The sequence below is a fragment of the Erithacus rubecula genome, assembly GCF_903797595.1.
Source record: "Erithacus rubecula genome assembly, chromosome: 2".
Lineage (NCBI taxonomy): Eukaryota > Metazoa > Chordata > Aves > Passeriformes > Muscicapidae > Erithacus > Erithacus rubecula.
Window position 1 is genome coordinate 13,540,455 of NC_136685.1, and position 21,899 is coordinate 13,562,353.

Genomic DNA, 21,899 nt, shown 5'->3' on the forward strand with positions numbered 1-21,899 from the left:
ACTTAGGAAACTGAAATTAGCAGTTTTAGATCTGAGTTGTCTACTTTGAGTTTAAATATTCAAGTTGTCTGAACTTTTAGTATTTCAGTTTTCCTAAGAGGAAATCACTTGAAGCAAGGACAGCAAACAAGAGACAGAAAATGCAGAAAAATTAATATATTTAAGACATTAATATTAGCTGTAAAATAAAAAAATTTGTCTCACAAATATTATACTTGAACATTAACCAATATAAGATGGTGTATGTTATGATACATTAATATTTTTATTAAACAGTATTTTTCAGCACAGAAATATACAATTAAAAATATACTGTAACTTACTGAAAGCATGTGGTCCTCAGTGACTTCCAGTACAGGACTCCTGAAGATTCATATCCTGATTGCAGTGCTGAATACCTTACACCTGTGCTAACTGCCAGTGATTGTATCTTTGTGGAGTTTTCTTTTTTGTTTCATTTAGAAGAGAGCTGCTTGGCAAATTGGTGAGAACACTTAAGGCTCCTGAGTCAGCACTGTGCTCAGCTGAACAACTCAGCCAGGTCACCATGACATGAACACTTTCCTGTCACAGCAGAGCACAAGAAGGTTTCAAAGCTATCTATTCTGCAACTATGACAAAAACTAAGTAATGAGACCACAATATACCCTGGCAGGCTGCTCTCTAATTTGTGTGCTGGCTGTACTAAATGATAAATGGTCTGACTTTATATCTTATTAACACAAAAGTGCTGTGCTGGGTCATGGTGCTCCCAGCCAGGCACACATGAATCTATCAGTCTGAAACATTATTAACATCAACAGTTTTCTTGGAGGCTTTTGGAAAGACTGAAACGGTTTGGGTTTGTTTTGGTTTGGTTTTTTTTTAAGAAATAAAGATGTTCTTCTGTCCTATATAGAGATCAAAATCACTAAAGAAAGCATAAAGTGTGTCCTGTAGGTATTTTGTTTTGCTAATAGAAGAAAAGATAAACAGAATGAAATCAGGTGTGTAGCAATATTATCTTTGTGTTGGTACTGTGCCCATATCTCCTGCACAAAAGGATAGGAAATCAAAACAATATTTGAGAGAACATTTTCAATATAACACTGGATAGACAAAGAAACAGCTGTTGCATCATATTTAAACAAACACTGTTTCTTTTCAAGATACACCTAGAGTACATTTACAGAGAATGTTTCTGGTAAAAACATTTATCAAACATTTCTTTAGGTAACAAATAACTTCAGAAGATTAAAGCAATAATTCTGATAATTGAATTTTCTTTTTCTCGTATCTCCAAGTCATGCAAAATTCAGACACATGCTTAATTTTAAACTCAGTTAAATATTACTGAAATGAATAAAATCAAGCACTTGTCTAGACTCCAAGCTGAATCAAGTTTCTGTGTAACCTTATATGCAGCATTATAAACTTTATATGAAGATGATTTGTGGTACAGCTTGTGAAACTTCATTTTCACCCTCTACTCTCCAGACATGGATTCATGACTGGCTCAAGATACTCTAAACTCAGGTTACTGCTGAAAAGCAATGTCTCTCACTGTTGATTGTATATTTCCTCTCTGCTGTTCAGATGTCAGCTGATATACCTGTCAGCTGTTTGATGGGTCATGTTTTGCTAGATCAGATCCCTCATTTAGCTATGCATTAAGTATATGGCCGTTAATACATGCAGAAGAAAAGTACCAGTAACATAGCTAGGCAGGGTGGTGAGAACAGTATCATTTTCTATTAAAATGCTTTAAATAACACTTTACAATCTTAAAGATACACCTTCTGATTCTTCTGTAACATAAGAGAGGAAAATCTGAATTTTAAAACCTATTGAAGAGTTGTTGGGACTCTTTGGTGACTTAGTGCTATCACTGAAAACAATTTTCATATTAAGTGAAAGTTTTCATTGCTTATTTGGTAATTGTTTTTAATGTATACTCTCTAGATATAATCAACATGCTTTCTTTTTTGATTGGCCCTGAACTGGTCAGGTACTGGATGAATCACTGTGGGTCTGTTTCAACTAACAGGCTCTACTCAGGTCTAGTTAATTTTATTCTTAGGTTTTAGACAAAAGCACTCCATTTAAGAACATGAAACTGTCCAGAAAGTAGTAAATAATGATTTAGGAGAGTAACTGGTACCTTCTTCTGTTACTATGGAAGTGAACTGGAAGCTTTATAAATGTTCTGTATTTAACACCAGATACAGGAGACCTCAGCCATGCATTTTCAAGTAGGGTACAAAATCATACAGCTAAGAAATGAGGAATGACTGACTGGTTTCCTATCAACACTGTACAACTGCGTGTGTTCAACATATTAACTTGACCAAACTGGCACTTGAAATATTATATTGACAGCCAAAGTTTAGTGAAATCCAAAAGGAAAACAAACATTGCAAGAAATAGATATGCATGTGTGTGAGAGGTGATTTTTGAAAGAGTCACCTTTAATAATTTACCAGGCCAACAAAAACAAAAGCCAGGAAATTCACCTTTTATAGAAGTATAACTTCACTAATGCAAGCCAAATATATCTGCCCCATAACTGTAGTGCATTCACAAGAAAAATTTCTCTAGGATGCACTGCCCAGGATGTTTTCTAGAACGAAGTACTGCAGTGTCTGTCTCTGATTTTGCTTTGTGGCTGGAAACAGCACATCAGTGTTAAAGAACACTAGCATAGGGTAGATGTTAAAGAAGAACAAGTTAACCTGATATTCAGGAATGGATATGCAGAAAGGAAAAGAAGCCTGCCTGCTTTGGATATAAGCACGGGACAGAAGTTCCAGAGGAGGAGAAAGGGCAAGAGGGCACAAAGGGCCCTATTGTGTTTGGCTAGTAGACAGAGCAGGAATTCCAGGAATGGGCAATGAGGATGGAGTTTATGTATAAGAGATCTTGTATACAGAAGCAGGGAGAGTTAGTCATTACACAGCTGCTGATACAACATTGACTAGAAAAGAGGGGCTCTGCTGCTGGATGAGCTGCTGAATCTGTGTGAAATGAGTCAGTAATGTAAGTGATTAATTGACAGAACAGTTGTAATGGGAAATCTGATCATATAATTATCCCAACAACAGGTATGCAAAATACATACCTCCTACCCCAGGCATTAAAGAAGAGAATCTTATTTTACAGGACTGTGCAAGGCATGTTTTTCACAAATTGGCAACACTGGGAGAGAAGTGAAACATGTAACATGAGGTTATAATCTCATGGTTGCAAGATTTTCAAAATTCCAAAGCAAAGGTTAAAATATGATCACAAAAATCATAAATGGCACCATAAAAACAATTTACATGCATTTATAAGCCAAGCATGAGGAAAGAGTTTGTCTCCTGCACAATCAGAAAGAAAAATTAAGATATGATTATAAAGTTTAATGGTTATGGGGGTTTTTTCCAAGTAGATGAGAGGTTATTCATTATTAAATAACCAATTTATCCAGCAGCTTTAGCAGGTAAAAGTGGAGTTTGCTACTTGAAAAGTCCCCAAGAACTTAGTATTTGAAGCATTCTGCATGCAGACTGTGTATGAAAGAACTAAAACTGGGTCCTGCCAATCAGAACAACTGGTTTAATCGAGAGACAACTATTTTTCTTCTCAAAATGCTTTTAAAAGCCTGTAGGCATACCTGCCTTTTGTGTTCAGACAGAAATAATATTGGAGTGTGTATAAAATCTTATATAAACTATCATCTATATAAGCTAAAAATACATACCACACTGGAAGGCAGGGTGTTTATGTGGAGCCCAAATCTTCTCATGGAGGTTGTCTCCTCCATGAGAAACATGCTCAGTCTTGTACTTTGAACATGTATAAAAGGAGACCTTTAAGAGCACCTAGAAATACAGAATGCAGTTCAGCTGCCCAGCAACAGGAGTTGTCTAACTTTGAGATGTTCTGGGTAATTCTGTCTGGATTCTGACTGCTGCTCCAAAGAAGCAGAGTTCTGAAGCAAGCCCTCCATCATATGTGCCAGTCCTTTATGGACACCTCAGGTAAACCAATGAACTGGATAAACCATGAAATCAGACACCTATATTTAGGCAATTTAATTAGATTCCAGGAATCTACTGTTTCACTAGGCAGAAATACCATTATAATCAATAAAAGCAAGTGAGAGAGATCTGAGAGATGGTTCAGCTGACTGGCTGCCCGTGTTTATTCAGCTCAACATGAGCTGACTCCCAGCCCTAGCTCCATTGACCACACTTGACTTCACTGACCACAAGGTGCTGCAGCTGTAGCTGCACAAAGACCTCCATATTTAGGAGTCTTGAAGTTCAACTCAGTTGCTTCCACAAAAATGTATGGGGCTCTTTGATATGCTCTGGGGTATCTGAGGTAGGCGCAGGTATCACAAGCACCTGTAGGAGAGACCATGCCAGGCAGGATACCTGAGGGCATCTCAGATTGCAAAAGAAGCACAAGACACAGAATCACATCCTCCATCTCAAACTAGATCCTACTCTCAGAGTAAAAAACTGGCATGTCTGTGGGCACATCTACATTGTTAAGTGACTCAGCTTCCAGTTTGCTTCCAGCTCCCCATCACCTGATCTCACTCTGTGCACAGTGGTTTACATCCAGGCACTGTGCACTCAGCTTTAGTGCTGCAAGTAGTTAAATAAGGCCCTTCTTTCTCCAGAGACTGAAAAATTAAAATAAACAGGGTCATGCTGACCTCAAGTCAAGCACCAGACTTAATTACTGTAACAGACAACGATGAATCATACCTAAGCAAACCTCCCATTCCAAGAGAATGCATTATTAATCATTAAAACATTGTTTTACAACAATTGTTTTATAATCTACACCAGAAAAATCCTTCCTTTCTTCAGGGCACAACAGGAATGCCACATCTATTTCTTCATCACTCTAAACAGTCACAAACTGTTGCTGCTTTCATGTCTTACCCACATTTAATTTTTATTCACACACTGCACAAATGCATTCACCACATATTCAGTCATGTCCTCTCTGTGTAAAAATCTTAAATGCATTTTCACAGACCATTTTTTTAAAAAACTTAAAAACTACAGCCAACTGATACTTCTGCAGCTATTAAAGACTCCAACTGTTCAAAACACTTCCTTAAGAGTGTTCCTTCATCTGTAGTAATTGTCGTATGGGTAAAAAAGCCTCTGAACCTCCAGGCTGAGTGACATCCCCTTGAGTGCTTAGAAAAACAGCTCTTAAGAACTCTCAACTTTCTGCACTCTCTTTGTGAAAGACCTTGTATGCCAAGCCATGTGATGGAGGATTCTGTACAGTACATTGGGTCAGGAGACAAGACATGGCACCATCTTATACCTGGGGAACAGGCACATTACATTCTGCTGTGAACGTGAACTGAAACTAATTGAACAAATCCTGTGCTCAGTGTGTGTGATTTAATATGCCTGTGCTAACCCCCTGGCTATCTCCAACTACTGAGACAGCAGGGATGCTATTCCACTGCAAACTACTAAAGATATTCATATCATCCCCACTCATTACCATGTTTTGTTCCTATTTCTCAATTTGCCATTTAGATGTATTTCCAAGTCCCACATATTCTTTGGAAAGAATCATGTCTGTGTGGAGCCATGGAAAGGTTTTTTCATATTCAGTGCATCAAGAGATGAACACGTATGTCTGTTTGCAAGCCAAACACAGCACGGTACAATTATACTCACAGCTGCTGTACCACAGCACATCTTTCTATTCAAACATCTTACTTTAATTACTGTGAATCATTAGAGTTTTAATCTCTTTAGTTCACTTTGGGTTTATATATATATTTCTTAAGAATTCTATCATCTGGTCACAATACTGAAGAGCTTAGTGCTGGATGCTGGATGCATTAATTGAGAATGCTCACAACAGTACCGTTTTCAATCTCACTTAAAAACTGTACTCCATTAATTTTGATAGCCACCACGACCTCCAATTTATTTTCTTTCACATCATGGATTATATATTACAGTTTCTGAATACTTCAGAGATTACTTAATATCACCCACAGAGAATGAAAGGGAAGTAAGGATATCTTCTTCATTCATTTTACTGACTTACATTCAGATTTACACTCTGAAGAGAAATTAGCATAGCTCTATGAGCATCTGAATCTGCAATTACAGATTAAATCCAGACCAGGTAATCTAAATTCTTTTAAGAGTCTGAGTTCAAAAATTTGAATCAATGTCAGACTGTGGAAAAGCTCAGATAGGAATGCAGTTCCTTAAATATTTATTACTTAGTGTAAATGTTGGAAGACATATGGAGTTTAGAGAAATCAATCATTCTGTTTGGAAAGCCTAATTATATGGCCACATAAAAACAATCTTCAAAGTAAATTTTCTGATGAAAAATAGATAGTTTTCCTTATTTCAGTAGTGCTATAAATTCCTTATTATAGCTGAATAACTATAAACTGTAGATAGGAAAAATAAAGCATAAAGTTTTCATGTCTCCTGTTGTCTTTCTCTACTGCCCCTTAATTGAGCTGCAGTAAAAAAAAGATACTGAACTCAACATGACCCATCCAGGTGCCCTCACAGCCCAGAAAGCCAAAAGTGCCCTGGGCTGCACCCAGAGCAGCGTGGGCAGCAGGGGAGGGAGGGGATTCTGCCCCTCTGCTCTGCCCTGCCCTGGTGAGACCCCACCTGCAGAGCTGCACCCAGCCCTGGGCCCCAGCACAGGAGGGACATGGAGCTGTTGGAGTGAGTCCAGAGGAGATCACCAAGATGATCAGAGGGATGGAACACCTCTGCCATGGTGACAGGCTGGGAGAGTTCAAGTTGCTCAGCCCAGGAGAGAAGAAGGCTCTGGGGAAACCCTAGAACACCTTGAGAGCCTAAATGGCTGTTACAAGAAAGCTGGAAGAGGAACTCGAATACAGAGATTTTTCTAACATTAAAAAAAAAAAAAAATCAGAACAGGTCTAGTATTTGCAAATAGAATAAATAGTATTAAAGACTGGGAATTCAGCTGCCTCAGTTTTTCCATTACATAAAAACAACAGTCAGTTATTTAGAGGAGCTATAGACACTATTTTGCAAACTTTGGATCCTTTTTCTCATGATCTTGAGAATTAATTCATCTTTAAGTTTTATTATATCTAATTCAAAACAGCACAGCCATTTAAACAAGTTTAGTCTATCAATTCACCCCAAGCAAAAAATACTAAGGGATGAATTTTTCATAATTTTCTCATACATTAACATAATTGCACTTTTAAACTGAATATATTGAAGTTACCTACTGTGAACATACTACAATGTAAAAACACTTCCATTATGCTACCACCATATAAAATTCAATGCAGTTTCCAAGGCCTCAAAACTTCACTTTAAACAGAATACTCAGAGAAAAATTACAAAGGCAAAGGTCCTACAAAATCTATTTTCATTTAGCATTCTAAACAACCAAAATGTGGTGCTGCAATAGCATAATGACTATATATGCTGCTGCTGACCTTTGGAAAAAGTAAAAAAAAATTTAAAGCAAGTATTTATTATGAAATGGCCTAACTAAGTATAATGTTTGCTCTTTTATTCTCGGTATTTATCAAAAAGTCATTCTGGACTCAAGTCTGCCAGAACGATAGTAAATTCATCAACAAAAGTAGGACTCAATTTGACAGACCTGTGATTTCTGGACATTAACATTATGCTGAAAGCAATGTTAAAATCTTTACTGGTAACTTTTGACAAGAAGCTGGAGGGGAAACACTGTCATCATGACATTTTTGCCTTGTTTGACATTTCGTCTTGTTCTTTTCTGAAATCACGATTGCACGTTCTGCAACGCGTATACAAAAAGTATTAGGAAAGGCAATCCAGAGCAATAGATCTACCAAAAAAAAGCAGTACAAATTGCACATAGTATGATTTCAGTTGGTTGATAGTGTCTCACATTTTTCAAAACCGCTGGGCATTGCTCTCACATTTGAGTATTGCCCATTTTACATTGTCCCTGCAGCAGAGAACAGTCTCTCATGATCGAGAGACTTAAAGAACAGAGCTCATGGGATGGATGAAAGAATGGAACAGCACTCAACACTTACAGCAGGAACAGTACAAAATGGTATGCCTGAAACACCACAGCTGGACAGATTGCACCAACTGACATGGTAGGAACAAGCTTTTATGTAACAACAAATTTCTTGCCTTTAATGGGAGGCTCTTGCAAAACTGCCAGCATCTATTTTCCCCTGTAATTATGCACCCCGTCTATTTTACACACACATATAATTTTTCCAATAGCAGAAATCATTTCATATAAAGGACAGTCTTTTTTCTAGACTTGTGATAAAGGCTCTTTCAGAAAAAATATCACTATTTATTGTATAATTTGAAAGGATGAAGATGATGCATCCAGAAATGTTAGCACAAGATCAGCAGGAAACAAATTTAAACTTCTCATAAAAACTTTTAAAGTTCCAATTGTCTTTGATTCTGAGTAGTTCACCTGCCTGAAGAATAAAGAAAAATATCCTATCACAGGCACCCAAACACTACCTCTATGACAGAATATGGGATTAACTATAAATGTTTTGAATTTATCCTATGCAGGGAAGCGTGAAAAACTACTGAGGAATAGTCATAACTATTGCTTGTCTACAAGCTGTCTTAGGCTCAGGAACATCATCTCTGCCTAAAAAAAGTATGAGTCAAGCCCATAGGAGGGCCCAGGTCACTTTCAGATTGAAATATTACCCTTCCTCATTGTCTCCTGTGCCAAAAATTCTTTAGAAGAAAATATAGGAATAACTGGTTCACAGAAAATAACCCTACCTCTTCTAGAATTCTGTTATCTAAGTCACTCTTCCTAACACTCTGACTGATGACTTCTTTCAGTGCTTGACATTACGGACTTGGAAATTGCACATTATTATCTTGGCCTCATCATTTCCTGCATTCAATTACCAGTCTATATACTACATGAATAGTATCTTCCCATTAAGGTGATATCTTTCACCAAAGCAGAGCTTTATAGAACTTTCTCTGATTGAATAGCTTTTTACTTTATAAGCAGTTTTATAATAAGCAATTTTGAAGCTTTGCTTACTTCAAATAAATTCTATGTATCACTTTGGTTTGCTTGTTGTTCTTTTTTTTTCACACAACAGTGTCCCAGTATGCTATTAAGAAGTTTTATTGAAGCAATAGCCAAATCCTAGTGATGGATAAAAATAAATCAGATGGGTAGGAACTACCAGTGTATATATACCTATTAATACCTACACACACACACACACACACACACACACACACACACACACACACACACACAGTGTCACATATTCTCAGTCTGAGGTTCAGCTATCAATGCATAATACAACACTTGCATGTGCTGTAGTTTCCTTCATCAGCTGACATTCATCACTACTAGCTGACCTCACAAGAATTTTGCATAAAAGACAAAGGTAAAATATGTCCCCTATGCAGAAATACAACTTTTAGTTATTGCTATTATTCACTTCTCCGTATGTCACAGTCAACAGCCCTTAGTGACAGACTCAGAGAAATGAGTTTATCAGAAGGCACATACAGATGAAGCCCCAGCCATTACACTACTCAACAAGGCAAGCACTCCCACTCAGGTGGGGTTGCAGCTTTTCAGGAACCCCATCCATCTATCAGCCACATACAAACAGGGAATGATGCTCCTTTGCCTTATCTATATTCTCATTGCAAAACTGAGGGTTTAAAGACTTCTGATTTATAAAAAGAAATCCAAAATGACAAGAAGAAATCAGTATTTTTTTGTCTCATAACATTTTATTGCATTTAGCACAAACGGCTCACAATAGCTGCTCCTTCACCAGTTTACTAAAAGGGTGAATGGATTTGAAATGCATTATCTTGAAAATGATGGTATAACTCTTCCAGACATCAAAGTCAATATTTCCAGCATGAATTGCATGAAAATCGGCTCCTTCTTGTTTTTAAAAATACCTCAATACATATAACACATTAATAAAACCAACCAAACAAAAACACCCCACAAATCAAACTTCTTTGCAAGTGCTAAAGGAAGGTAGGGGGTTTGTTTTGTTTCCCTTTCTCAAACCAGTTCTGCATAATATTTCCAAGACGACGAAAAAGAAATTATTTGAAACTAACGTCTCATTACATACACATTATGGAAAAAAAACCATTAAAATTGATTTTTGGATGTGCAGTGTCTAATTTATAGGCTTGACTAATCTGCATTTTTAGAAACTAACAGATTGTTTTACTGGTTAGTGCAAACATTATTGATCTGCTTTCTTGCTGAATTAATAGCACTATGATAGGACAACTCGCTTTCTCAGCTTTCCCAATGTTTTCCTGAAAAGAGGCCCATTACATGGCAGGGGGCAAAGGACAGGCCTTGATAACACTGTTTGTACATTTCTTTGATGTCCACAGGCATCATCCTCGACAACTGACCACCAGAAACAAAAGAGTACTCTCAGGCTGCTGGAAATCCCAGCCATTCTTCTCACCACCTTTTGATATCCCAAGGCTTCTATACCCTGACCTCTGCACTCTGACATCCTTATTTGAAGGACTGTCAGAAATATCAATTTTTTTTTTTAAATAGCCAATAAACTAAGGTTTTATTTTGTTTTCCATAATTGCTTCATGTCATAATGTACCTGTGGGCACACCAAGAAGATTTTACAAAGCAAGTAGAAGGAAAAGTGTTAATAAGAAAAGAAACCTTTGGTTTTCTGGTTTTGAAATCACTCTCAAACATCTGCCTTCTAAAAGCCAACCACTCTGTCTAAAGTGCCCTGATGCTGTCATCATGATGCCTTGATTGTGCACATGTACCCACAGTATTTCTACCTAGTCAGTGTCATACTGATTTATACTTCTGAGAGGCAGATGTTGATTGTTGACATAACTGCACTCAATAAACATAGATATTTTAAATGGTGTGCACGCTGCATGTTAAGGACTGGTATCAATTTCTATACATTCATATTTTAAAAATAAATGTGATTTCAACATTTTTTCAAACTGCTTTGCTCTCTGCATAGCTGTGTGATCAACAATTGGATCAGTTTCCCCCTGATTTCCAGAATAATTAGAGAATAATTTTCCCCAAAACTACCAGAGATTATAATGGGTGCTTCTAGACAGTTTCATTTTTCACCTTTCTGAGGGACTGAAATTGAACAAAATGGTCAAACAGAAATAATACATACCCAGCCAAAACACTGGAAGTCAGGCAAAGACCTAGAGAAACATCTTTCTCTCATTTATTGTAATGGGAGGTCCTGCTGAAAACCCACTCCAAAAATATAAATGAAATCACATATACAAGTAAAAACTCCTAACAAGACCAATGTAGTGACAATCCATACATATGCACAAATCTGGAGTTTAGCCAAATTAGTGCTATATTCAGTCTCTTGTGCTTTGACAACTTTTGTAACACAATGCTAAAATATTATCCTATCATGAAGTTCTTTAGCTCAAAATGAGAACAAAGTCTGGTCCAAAATGTGATGGATTTCACAGTATACAAGCTTCTAAACTATCTTTAGTTTAATAAACTATGCCCAAATGGCAAATTGTTTTGCATTGATTTTTTTTTAAACTGGCATCAATAAATACCATTTTTTTCTACACTGACAATATTCTTCCTAATTTAAAAGTCAATGATGTGGCAATGTTAATGCAACAGATATAGGATAAGAGATAAATGTCAACATTTTGAAAATCAAGCTATTCATCATTTATAATGCAAACACTGGGATTTACAATGCTTGTTTAAAAGCCAGTTCTAAATCACCTATTATTATCTACTCAGCTCAGCCAATGTTTATTTATTTTAATGTCTGCCAGAAAAGAGTGAAACTAAATTCACAAAAGGCATGGGATTCAAACAGGCAAGAATCTTGACATCTTTAAAAACTCTCTTCTCCTCTATATTAATTTACTACTATACAAAAATAAAGTATAAACCAGCAAGGAAAAAAAAAAAGTAGCAAAGAAGAGAAAAAGAGGTGTTTTCAAAAAAGTTTTAGAATTTATAAAGTTCTGAGACAACATGCTGATGATAGGCACATAAGGGCTGTTTGAATTATCTTTCTGATTTTGGTGCACTTTGAATTAAACCAGACCCTAAAGATTCCTGTTCAGTGATAGATCTTGATAATTTATGTTCAGTGTTTAATCTTGTTATTTTTAAAATATATTGCATGTATTTAAACAGAACAGGAAGCCTGATTTTCAATCAATCAGTACAGAGCCCTCAGAGCAGCTCTGGCAAGAATGTAAAACAGATAAATCAGGGAGAAAAAAAACCTAATGAACCCCAAATCTATAAATATTTTTATTTAATTGAATCCTGACCATTGATAACACAAATTACCTGTAAACAGGCAACATATACACAAATCTAAGGTCGTATCTATATAGTAAGAGGAAAATACTGAAAAATCAGTGGCATAAATTAAATGCACAAAAGGCCATCAACAAATCTTCCAGTTCTGGCAGTGCCCACTGAAAGATTACAATCTATCTCATAAAGGCTCATTACTGCTCTGATGTCAGAAATTATTGCCCTGCCAGTTTTACACACATTGTGAGCAATCTCTGACTCTCTTTAGTAAAAAAAGTTAACACAGTTATAGTATTAGATCTTCACCAGCCCTATTCATTTCAAGCAGGATGTATTAGCAGCCCTGCACAGCTGGCACAGTCACTCTGGCAGAAGTGCAGTAAGGAGCTACTAGGGGCAGGAACCATCTCAGCCAGCACAGTTGCAGTCAGAAGAGGATATGTGAATAAAACCTTAGTAAAACACACTAACTTTTCATGTGCAAGCATTTATACACAGCCCTGAGTGTTGGCAAATTCTGTGGATTCAGCTAAACCTAATTCTGATGTAGGTAGAAGACACAAGGAACAGATAATTCCTTTGAAGTCCTGCTGTTTGTCAGATTATTCTTTCTCCATTGTGACATCATCTTTAGGAGTTTCCAGACTCTCACCACGCAACCTAAAAATATAACCATGAAAGAAATTTCTAATTTGATATATCAAAAATTGTACCTTAAAAAGAAAAGTTCATTCTGGATCCACAGAAGCATACAATGGGGAAAAAAACCCAAACAAACCTCAGGAAGCTTTCCCTGTAGATTAAGATCTCATTTGCAAAGTTTAGAGAGATCATTCCAGCTGAGTAAGATTTAGCTTGAATTCAAGACAGCCTTTTTTCTTTAGAAAAAGAACACAGTGCCAAAGAAACCAAATTACATGCAAAAGCAATGCCACCTAGCAGTGAAAAAATAGTGAAACAATACAGCTAATTTGAAATGGGAATAGCACCATCCATAAAGATTTGTTTTCTTTCTGCCATCCTATACACCACTACTTCACACCCAGACTGACCTGTCAGCATGACCTTACACCTCTACTGCTACAAGCATCTGGCCCAGGAAGAGATGCCAAGCCTTTATGTCCAGGGCTGGAGAATCAGCTGCATCCACACTGCAGGACTGTGCTCACATCACCTGATGCTGGGCCAGAGTGTCTCAGCTGAGTCTCCACGGCCCTGACATAACTATCTGTGTGTGGTCCTTCCCCCAGTCAGTTTAATTTCATTATTATGCAGGCTGTAGTGAAGCTTTTATCAGAGCACCATTTTTTGGCACAGAACTGAAAGCATGTGATACATGAACGGGGATGTTGCATCACATTACACAGGGTAAGAGACCTACTCAATGGTATTAGAAAATGACCCGGGATTAGGAGAGTTGTAAGTAATTGTGTCTTCCACTTTGCCAAGTGGGAGCAGTCTTTGAAATAAATTAGCTCCAGAACAATGCTTAAGGTTTGCCTCAGAGGGAAAACATTGAATTTTTGTTGAAGAGAACCCAAGAGAGAACAGTACTCACAAGTGAACATCATCAGTGGGCTGAAACCTGGGCATGAACTCAAGCCAAGTCACCTACCCCCCTTGCTGTACTCTTTCACACCAGCTGATACTCCCAAGTGGATCCCTCAGCTGCCTTTGCCTTTCCTTGCACATATGAAATGCTGGCTGCATAACAGAAATATAAAATAAAATAAAAATAAAAATAAAATAAAATAAATAAAATAAAATAAAATAAAATAAATAAAATAAAATAATAATAAAGTAAAATAAATAAAATAAAATAAAATAAAATAAAATAAAATAAAATAAAATAAAATAAAATAAAATAAAATAAAATAAAATAAAAATAGCATCAGAACGTATTAGGAAACTTCAGTGGATAAAAGAAAAGAAGACATACACACAAAGAAAGAAATACTAAAATCTAGAGAAGACTATTCACAATCATTGCCTGAGATGTACAGATGTTGGCATTTAAGTGAAAAATGCAACCTGACCTTTTGAGATTGTAGGGTTCCTTTAAGGCACAGTAATAGCTAAATGCTAAAAATGCATAGGTGTAATGAAGCATTTGCTTTTTTGGGGTATTTTTATGTCTTTATCTGAGTCTTTATTTTATAACATATTCAGGGGGAAATTCAGTAGAAGACTTGCATTGTAGCTGGAGAATATTACAATTTTTAAGCTCTCTACTATTTTGCCAAACTGCAAATACATGTATGTATGGAAATACACTGATATGTGCAGTACCTGGAATGATTGGTTTCCCCATACGGGACAGCAGCTCGTCAGAAAGATTGAGTCTCCATAAAAAACATCCATATGCACAGTGATGTTTTGGCTTCATGACTCCAATGGAATGGGAGCACAAAGTTAATCAAATGAAGCAATCTTCTAGATCATACAAAACATATGTGGATTAAGCATTAGAAATACATGGCAGGAGCATAACAGAAAAAAGGAATAATCAGCGCTGGAGCAAAGACAGGTCTGTTAAGGACAAGTGCATCCATTAACCAAAGAAATTCATTAACACAGCTACCTGAGTAAGACTCAGCAAACCCAATGTCTGCTTAATAAGGAGAAGACAGCATTTCTCTTTTATTCTGTCACCAGTGCTAAGCATATCTTCCCAGAAAACAGCAACACTAACTGATTTTCTAGTTGTTCCTCCTATTATTTCTCTGAACAGAAGCTTTTTTCCCCTTCTGTATTAAACCTCCACATGCTACAGTTGAATTGGAAGATGTAGGATTGTCAGTGTACAAGATTGCTTGTAGACCAGCACATTAACAGCTTGCCAAAAACTTCCACCTTCCCAGCTCACTAAAAGAAAGTAAGATTATGATTAAGTTTGATGGAAGATGAAGTAAATGGCAGAAGAATTAAAGATATGTTGAGCATGAAGTTGGTAATGCCCTTTGTGAGGCAGAAGTGGTTTAGGGCAAAGTAACCGAAGGTCTCCTTCTTTATTAAGGCCTCAAAGACAAAAGCTTTTAGCCATGAGTAGCTATGACAGAGCAGCTGAAGAACGATGCATGCACTAAGGCCAAGGTGATTTACATAAGATAAAACTCATGTTGTCTGTCTAGGCTGTAAACTGTTGTTTGTGCACAAATTATAAAAGAAACAGTGAACAGATCAAGTTGAGGCCACATGAACATATTGGTACTAATGTTCATCAGTGGGCTAGTGTAAGCAAATAGGAGATACTCTAAAAATTGAAGTTGTTATAATTCTGTTCATTTAATGCCTTTCTTAATTTTCGTGCTGCCTTAGGCATGGAGAAAAAGGCAGGTTGTTTTTTCTAAGTTACAATACTGTGAAATTCACAGCGGACTCTTCAAAGATGTTCAAGACAGTTATGTAACTTCTATTTCATACAGAACAAAAGTCACTGTCATCTTGAAGACAAACATTCCCATGAAGATTCTTGTAAGATGACATATTTTTCTCAGATGACAAGATGAGGGCTCAAAGAGTACATGGGCTGGCAGCCAGTCACCCATAGGGTTCAACAGGACTCAATTTTAGGGCCAGTGTTATTTAATATTTTTATAAATTATCTGGACACTTACACGAGTAAGTTTGCTGAAAAACACAGGAGCAGCTGTGGAATCAGTCAAGGATCAAGAGACCTTATATAGAGAGACATCTGCAGAGATGAGAGAGTAGCACAATCACCAACCAAAGGAAATTAAACAAGAGCAAGTGCTGGAGTCTCCATCTAGGATGGCCAATCTGGTTAAACATACAAACTGGGCTGGAGAGTAACCCCATGGAAAGAGATCTGAGGGTCTGGATTAATGGAACTGTGAATCTGTGCATGCTCTGGCAGCCCAAAGTGCCAACCATGGCACACCATCACCAGCCATATCAAGCCTGTCAAGGGCAGTGACTGTCCCTCTGTGCACTGCATCAGTGCAGCCCAGCCTCCAATGCTGTGTGCAATTTTGGGTGCCTCAACTCAGGAAGGACATTGAGTTATTAGAGTCTGTCTAGAGGAGGGTGACAAGATGGTGTCAAAGGCAAGACTTTTGAGGACTGGCTGAGGTCACTTGGTTAGCTCAGCCTGGAGAAGACTGACAGGGACCTCATGGCAGTACCCAGCCTCTGCAGGGTGGAGAGCAGAGAGAGGTGCCAATCTCCTCTCTGCTGAGCAGTGAGAGGCCAAGAGGAAATGGAACAAAGCTGAACCAGGGGAGGATGGCTTCATGCTTGACATTAGGAAAAAGTTTCTCACTGAGAGGGTGGTTGGACACTGGCACAGGGTCACAGCACCAAGCCTGACAGAGTTCAAGGAGTGTCTGGATGATGCTCTTAGTCATATGGTTTAGTTTTAGCTTGTCCTGTGAGGAGCAGAAAGTTGGACCTGATGATCTGTGCCTTCCTAATAGAGACATCCTATGATTCTATTTTTTTACTATATATCTTCTTTCCTGTGATGTTAATAAAGCTTCTGCAAATAATTTTTCATTTTTATCTACTGTATAATTACATAAATATGCCATCAACATAATTATAAATTGCTTTTAGTACATGAAGTACTGCTGTGCTGCTTTACTAGAAAAAAGGTCTTTTATTGATATAACACATATAATTGATAATTTGTCATATATTGATATAACCATCAGTATTTATATCTTACAGCATTTTTCCTACAGTATACAATGTCTTTTACTGTTTCTTCAGAGATGCATCACTGGTGATGTTACTTCTTAGACTTTCTTTATTCCTCACATAAATATTTAAGCATGAGAGCCAGCACATGGATAATGGCAAATGAAGGCAAACCAAAAACAAACCAATGATCTTTGGAATCCTTACGGGTAATTATAAAGTACAGCTACAAATATTTATAAAATGAACATTAGAGATACATTTGAATTTCCTTAGTAAATTGTAGTATTTCTTGCCACAGTCTGCATAAAAGAAGTTTTAAAGATTTAGTCAGATTTCTCAACTGAATAATTTACCATAGTCTGCATAGGAAAAAAAGTGAAGAAATATTCAGCTGTAGTTCAGGAATCCTTTCCCTGTGTACATGTGGAATAGATGAATGCAGGCATGCTTCTGTGAAAGTAGGCATGTTTGCATGTAGATTTTGGTTGGTTGCAGTTCCACTAGCTTTTTATGCCCCTCATGTAGCTTTTATTCACATGAAATAAATCTCTGGCTGTGCTTGATCTCAGCTGAGAGTAAGTAAATGCTTTATTTTGTATGAAGGTGAAAAAAAGGAGTGAGACATCACTTACCATTCACTTTGCAAGCTTTGTATTCATTAGAAAAACCACAATCAATAAGAATCAAATGCAATTTTCCCCTAAAGATAACTATGCCCAGTATCTCTAGAGGTCTGGGAGTCTCACAGGCTTTGATTTATTAGTAAGAATCACCTTTGAAAGTTTACAACTTCCTAATCCAAATTTTGCTTTACTTAACTCTGCTGTAAAATGCCCTTTTTTAATTTTCTTATACAAACTATACTGGTTTTCTCGTGGTTACTTTTACAGTGTGCAAGTTCCATAAGCTTCAAAGGAAGAAAAACTGCAAATGTCTGATTTTGCCACTTTTCATGTTTTATACAACAATCTTTTCTGGGTTTTGAGGGTAGGTGGTGTTTTATTAAAAGAAAAACTATGAAACCAGTAATCTCTTACCAGAGTACATTATTTTGGTTTAACAAGGAAAAACAAGGAAAAACAAGGAAAAACAAGGAAAAACACGAAATCTCATCTGAGAGATTTGGAGCTATTTTATCCAAAGACAGACTACCCTAACAAGATATTTAGACACAGACATAAACAGACAATAGACTTGAGGTATAAGTGAGAAGAAAAACTGTATTTCCAATACCAAGAAATACAGGCATTTTTAATGGAAAATAAAAACATTGCTCCTAAGAGATATTCACAGCACAACAATGATCACAGCCCGAGTGAAATTCCATCCCTAAATCGTTCCTTTCTGGGCTTGTGCTTATTCCATCTTCTGTCAGGAGCTAATCTCACGTGACAGGCTGATCCAAAGCCATTTGAAGTCTATGGAATGTCTCTTCCTGACTTCAGGGAGCTTTGCATCCAGCCCTTATAAACTTCAAGAACAATACAATTCATGGGAAGTTGTTTTAAGAGAACAATAGCTAAGTATTGTCTAAGTAGAAAAGAATGTTAGCTTCAAATGAAATTTACCTGCAATGGTAGATTTGTGTTAGGCTTTTTTATTGCTGCTGCTTTATGCATCTAACACAGCGAAAACTTTGCAAAGTGAGAACATGTCATTTCTTTAACAGAATCCAAAGAAAATCAAAACTGTAGTCAAAAGCAAAAAGAAAAAGGAAAGTAAAAATATAAATATCATTTTGTACACAGTACATTTAGGTTTTTTAAGGAAACAAAAGATTACTTTTAAGGCCTCAATTAATTCAGAATTTTTTTAAACAGCTGTACATTAAGGACAAAACAGAACAAGAGGTTTCAAAAATGTATCAGTTGTTCCTGAAGTCAGCAAATCAAAAGATAGATAAAACAAAAAAAAACCAAAACACTTTATACAACAAGGGGAAGTAAGTTATCTTGTATTTTCTTTTATAATAAAACCCCTGATTGTCTAAGTTAAGTAAATTTCAAAGCTAGAGGTGACAACTACCACATCAGACATGCTGAGCAATGTCAGACTGTTATTTATATTCTGAAAATTATAATACAACCGAAATAAGCCCTGAAATAGCAATTACAGTCCTTGTCAGAACTGGTGGAAGTCCCATTGATATGATATGGCTTTTCTCCCATTTATAAGAAAAATGAGGCAATGTAGACCAGTATAGACCCTGATGTTGATCTGATGTGCACTGGCACCAGTAAATTTACACTGACAAAAAAGCTTTACCCCCTCCAAGTTCCCAATACACCAGAGAGGTGGTTCCAATTTCCTTCCTCTCACATCAAATCACCTCACTACAGCTATTTTATCAACCTAATGTTGAGACAAGAACACAGAAACACCCAGTTAAGCACAAACATTCCAGCATGTCCAGCTTAGGAGAATGATTCTATGTTTCACAGCAAAAAAAACCAAAAAACCCAAAAAAACACAAAAACAAAAAACAACCAAACTAACCAAACTTTAAGGTCCTAAAGACTCCAATTTGTAAGACATACAAACCACTGCTAATTTTCTTTGTACTTCTCTGTAAGTAGTTCTACATGTTTAACAACAAACACTGACACTATAACTTTTATTAATTAATAATTTCAGAAGGGTCTATGAAGTATTAGATCAGAAACCAATGTAGCCCATACCTCAAAAAGTAAAGTAAATGAGACAAAGCACAAGGAAAAAGCCAACATCAGTTTTTGCAATGTAGAGATGCTATAGTTTCTGCCTTCTTCATTTAAGATCTCAGTATCCACAACTAAAAATAAACATTTCACTTTATAAATACACCTAACCAAATTGCTGATTTTTTTAGTCTGAGTGGATGAAAACACAAAACTAGGAACTTCATTTCAGGCCATTATAAAATTGTGGGGTTTTTCCTAAATTAAATGAAACAATATTCCTCAGGTCAAACACCATACCTTGTTTTGGTATCACAAATACTTTCATAGAATAATTGCCAAACGGCGCATTTTGTTTGACTTAAAAAAACACATTATTTTGGCAATTCTGGGGTTTTTTTCTTATTGTTGCTATTAACTGCATTTTTGATCTGAAACATTGTCTTAAAACGAAAAATTAAACTTTAAAATTAAAAAGTCAAAACAACATGAATATGCAAACTTTAACTTTGGTTTTGCTGTTGGGTTGATTTTTCCTTCTGACACGCACAAAGTAATGAATTGTTTTGCTCACTCCACAGCTGTATTTCGGGTAAATAAAGCATTTCTATGCTTTCGATGCCATTTATCCCCCCATCAGCCCGTCCTGCCATCCCAGAGGAGCAGCCGCCGCTATCCCGCCCCGGCTCGCCGCGCTCCTGCCGCCGCTGCCCCCGACACGTCCCTAACCTCGGGAGCCCCGCGCTCCCGCTGAGCCCCCTCTGCCGTCCCGGAGCGTCCCCAGGTGCTGAGAATCTTTGCTCGCTATTGTTGCTGCTGCTTCCCCTCACTTTGGCAGAAGCTCCGGCTTGGCAAGTTGCACGGCTCTTACCTCGGAGACCCTCTTTGTTGCTCTGTGACCACGCTGGAAGCGGGGAGTGATGGATATTAGGGAAGCATGAGCCTCCCCTCGCTGTTTAGCAGCGTGGTCTGCAAAGAAAGATAGAGATGCTGCTCCCTCCTCCTCCTTCCCCCTCGCTGTCCCAGCTTCCTCCTCCCTCCTCCTCGCTCCCTCCTTCCCATCCACGAGCTCCAGCTCTCTCTGTGCTCCCGCACAATGCGCTACCTCTCAGCACCAGCTACCTAAGGTCAAGAATACAACCCCTCACCCTTCCCCCGCCTTTTCCTCTCCGCCCAGGCATCCTCACCCCTGCTTCCCACGGAATATGGTATCTTCCCAACCAGACCTGTCTCAGTCGGCTCCGGGATCTAAAGTGCAGACAATTTCAGCAGCCCCGGGGGAAATGAGGGTTATAAAACAGAAAATGCACAGGGAAGACTGGGGATATACAGGGAAAGTGGAAGTCTTTTGGAGAAATTGCAAACTTCGGGGATTTATCTGTGTGTTTTAAAAAAAAATAAAAAAAAAAAATCAAGTCACAGTAACCAAAGCCTGCCACTTGGAGATTAGTTCAAGAGATCTATACAGATAAAGAAAAGTGCCCTGGATAGCCAGTTATCTCCCAAATCCAGCTTACCTATTGTTTATGCTCTTTGTTTCTCAAGCTTTATTCTAAATAGCTTTTTTGTAAAAAAGCTTCCAAACTTTTCCCCTGCAAAGTCAGGCTTAAATACCAGTGTACTCTGATGATGCAATGGAGAATGAAAGGGAAAAAAGTAACCAGTAATTTTTTCAAGATTATGAGCTATTAAATAACCCCTTCAAGATCAGAGAAAACACAAGCACAAGTTCTCTGACTTTTCAGCTTGAATGACAAACATGTTCAAGGGGTCTTTTTTCACTTTGAGTAGTTTTGGTGATTAGAAGCACTTTCAGACAACCAGTACAGGGCTACCAAAAGTCACATATAAGTACAGCCAACCAGCATGTTTTCTTAAGGACCTTATTTTAGACACATGATGAAACAGTCCTTATAAAGTGTTTATGTTTGTTACAGAGACTTCAGAGGATGCAAGTGATACTGAAGACTTCTAAAAGATCTTGACTGCTTAAGGTTACACACCTTATTTAGGTGGACAGGGTCTCCCTCTGGAGGCCTCAAGATGCTTCTGGCTCTCACCATTGATCTATGGTCACCAAACCATACCATTCCTAAGCTGTTCCAAGTCAGAGGTTTTGTTTTAAGAACAGGTAAACTTCAAAAATAAAATTAAAAAAAAAAAGGTTTAAACAAGGAGAGATAATCAGATTTCTATCTATTTCGGTGCTAAAATATCTCTATAAAATCATCCAAATGCTTTTTTTAGAAC

At 37.3% G+C, this 21,899-nt stretch overlaps 1 protein-coding gene across 2 annotated transcripts in view; it reads right to left on the bottom strand.

The window, feature by feature from the left end:
- The window catches only part of GREB1 (growth regulating estrogen receptor binding 1), an 83,845-nt gene extending 63,191 nt beyond the window's left edge, over window positions 1-20,654 (bottom strand). For both annotated transcript variants that reach the window (XM_079330149.1, XM_079330148.1), the window contains exon 1: window positions 20,521-20,654. The gene's annotated coding sequence lies outside the window, so the exon portion shown is untranslated. The remainder of the gene's footprint in view (window positions 1-20,520) is intronic.
- Window positions 20,655-21,899: the final 1,245 nt, after the last annotated feature.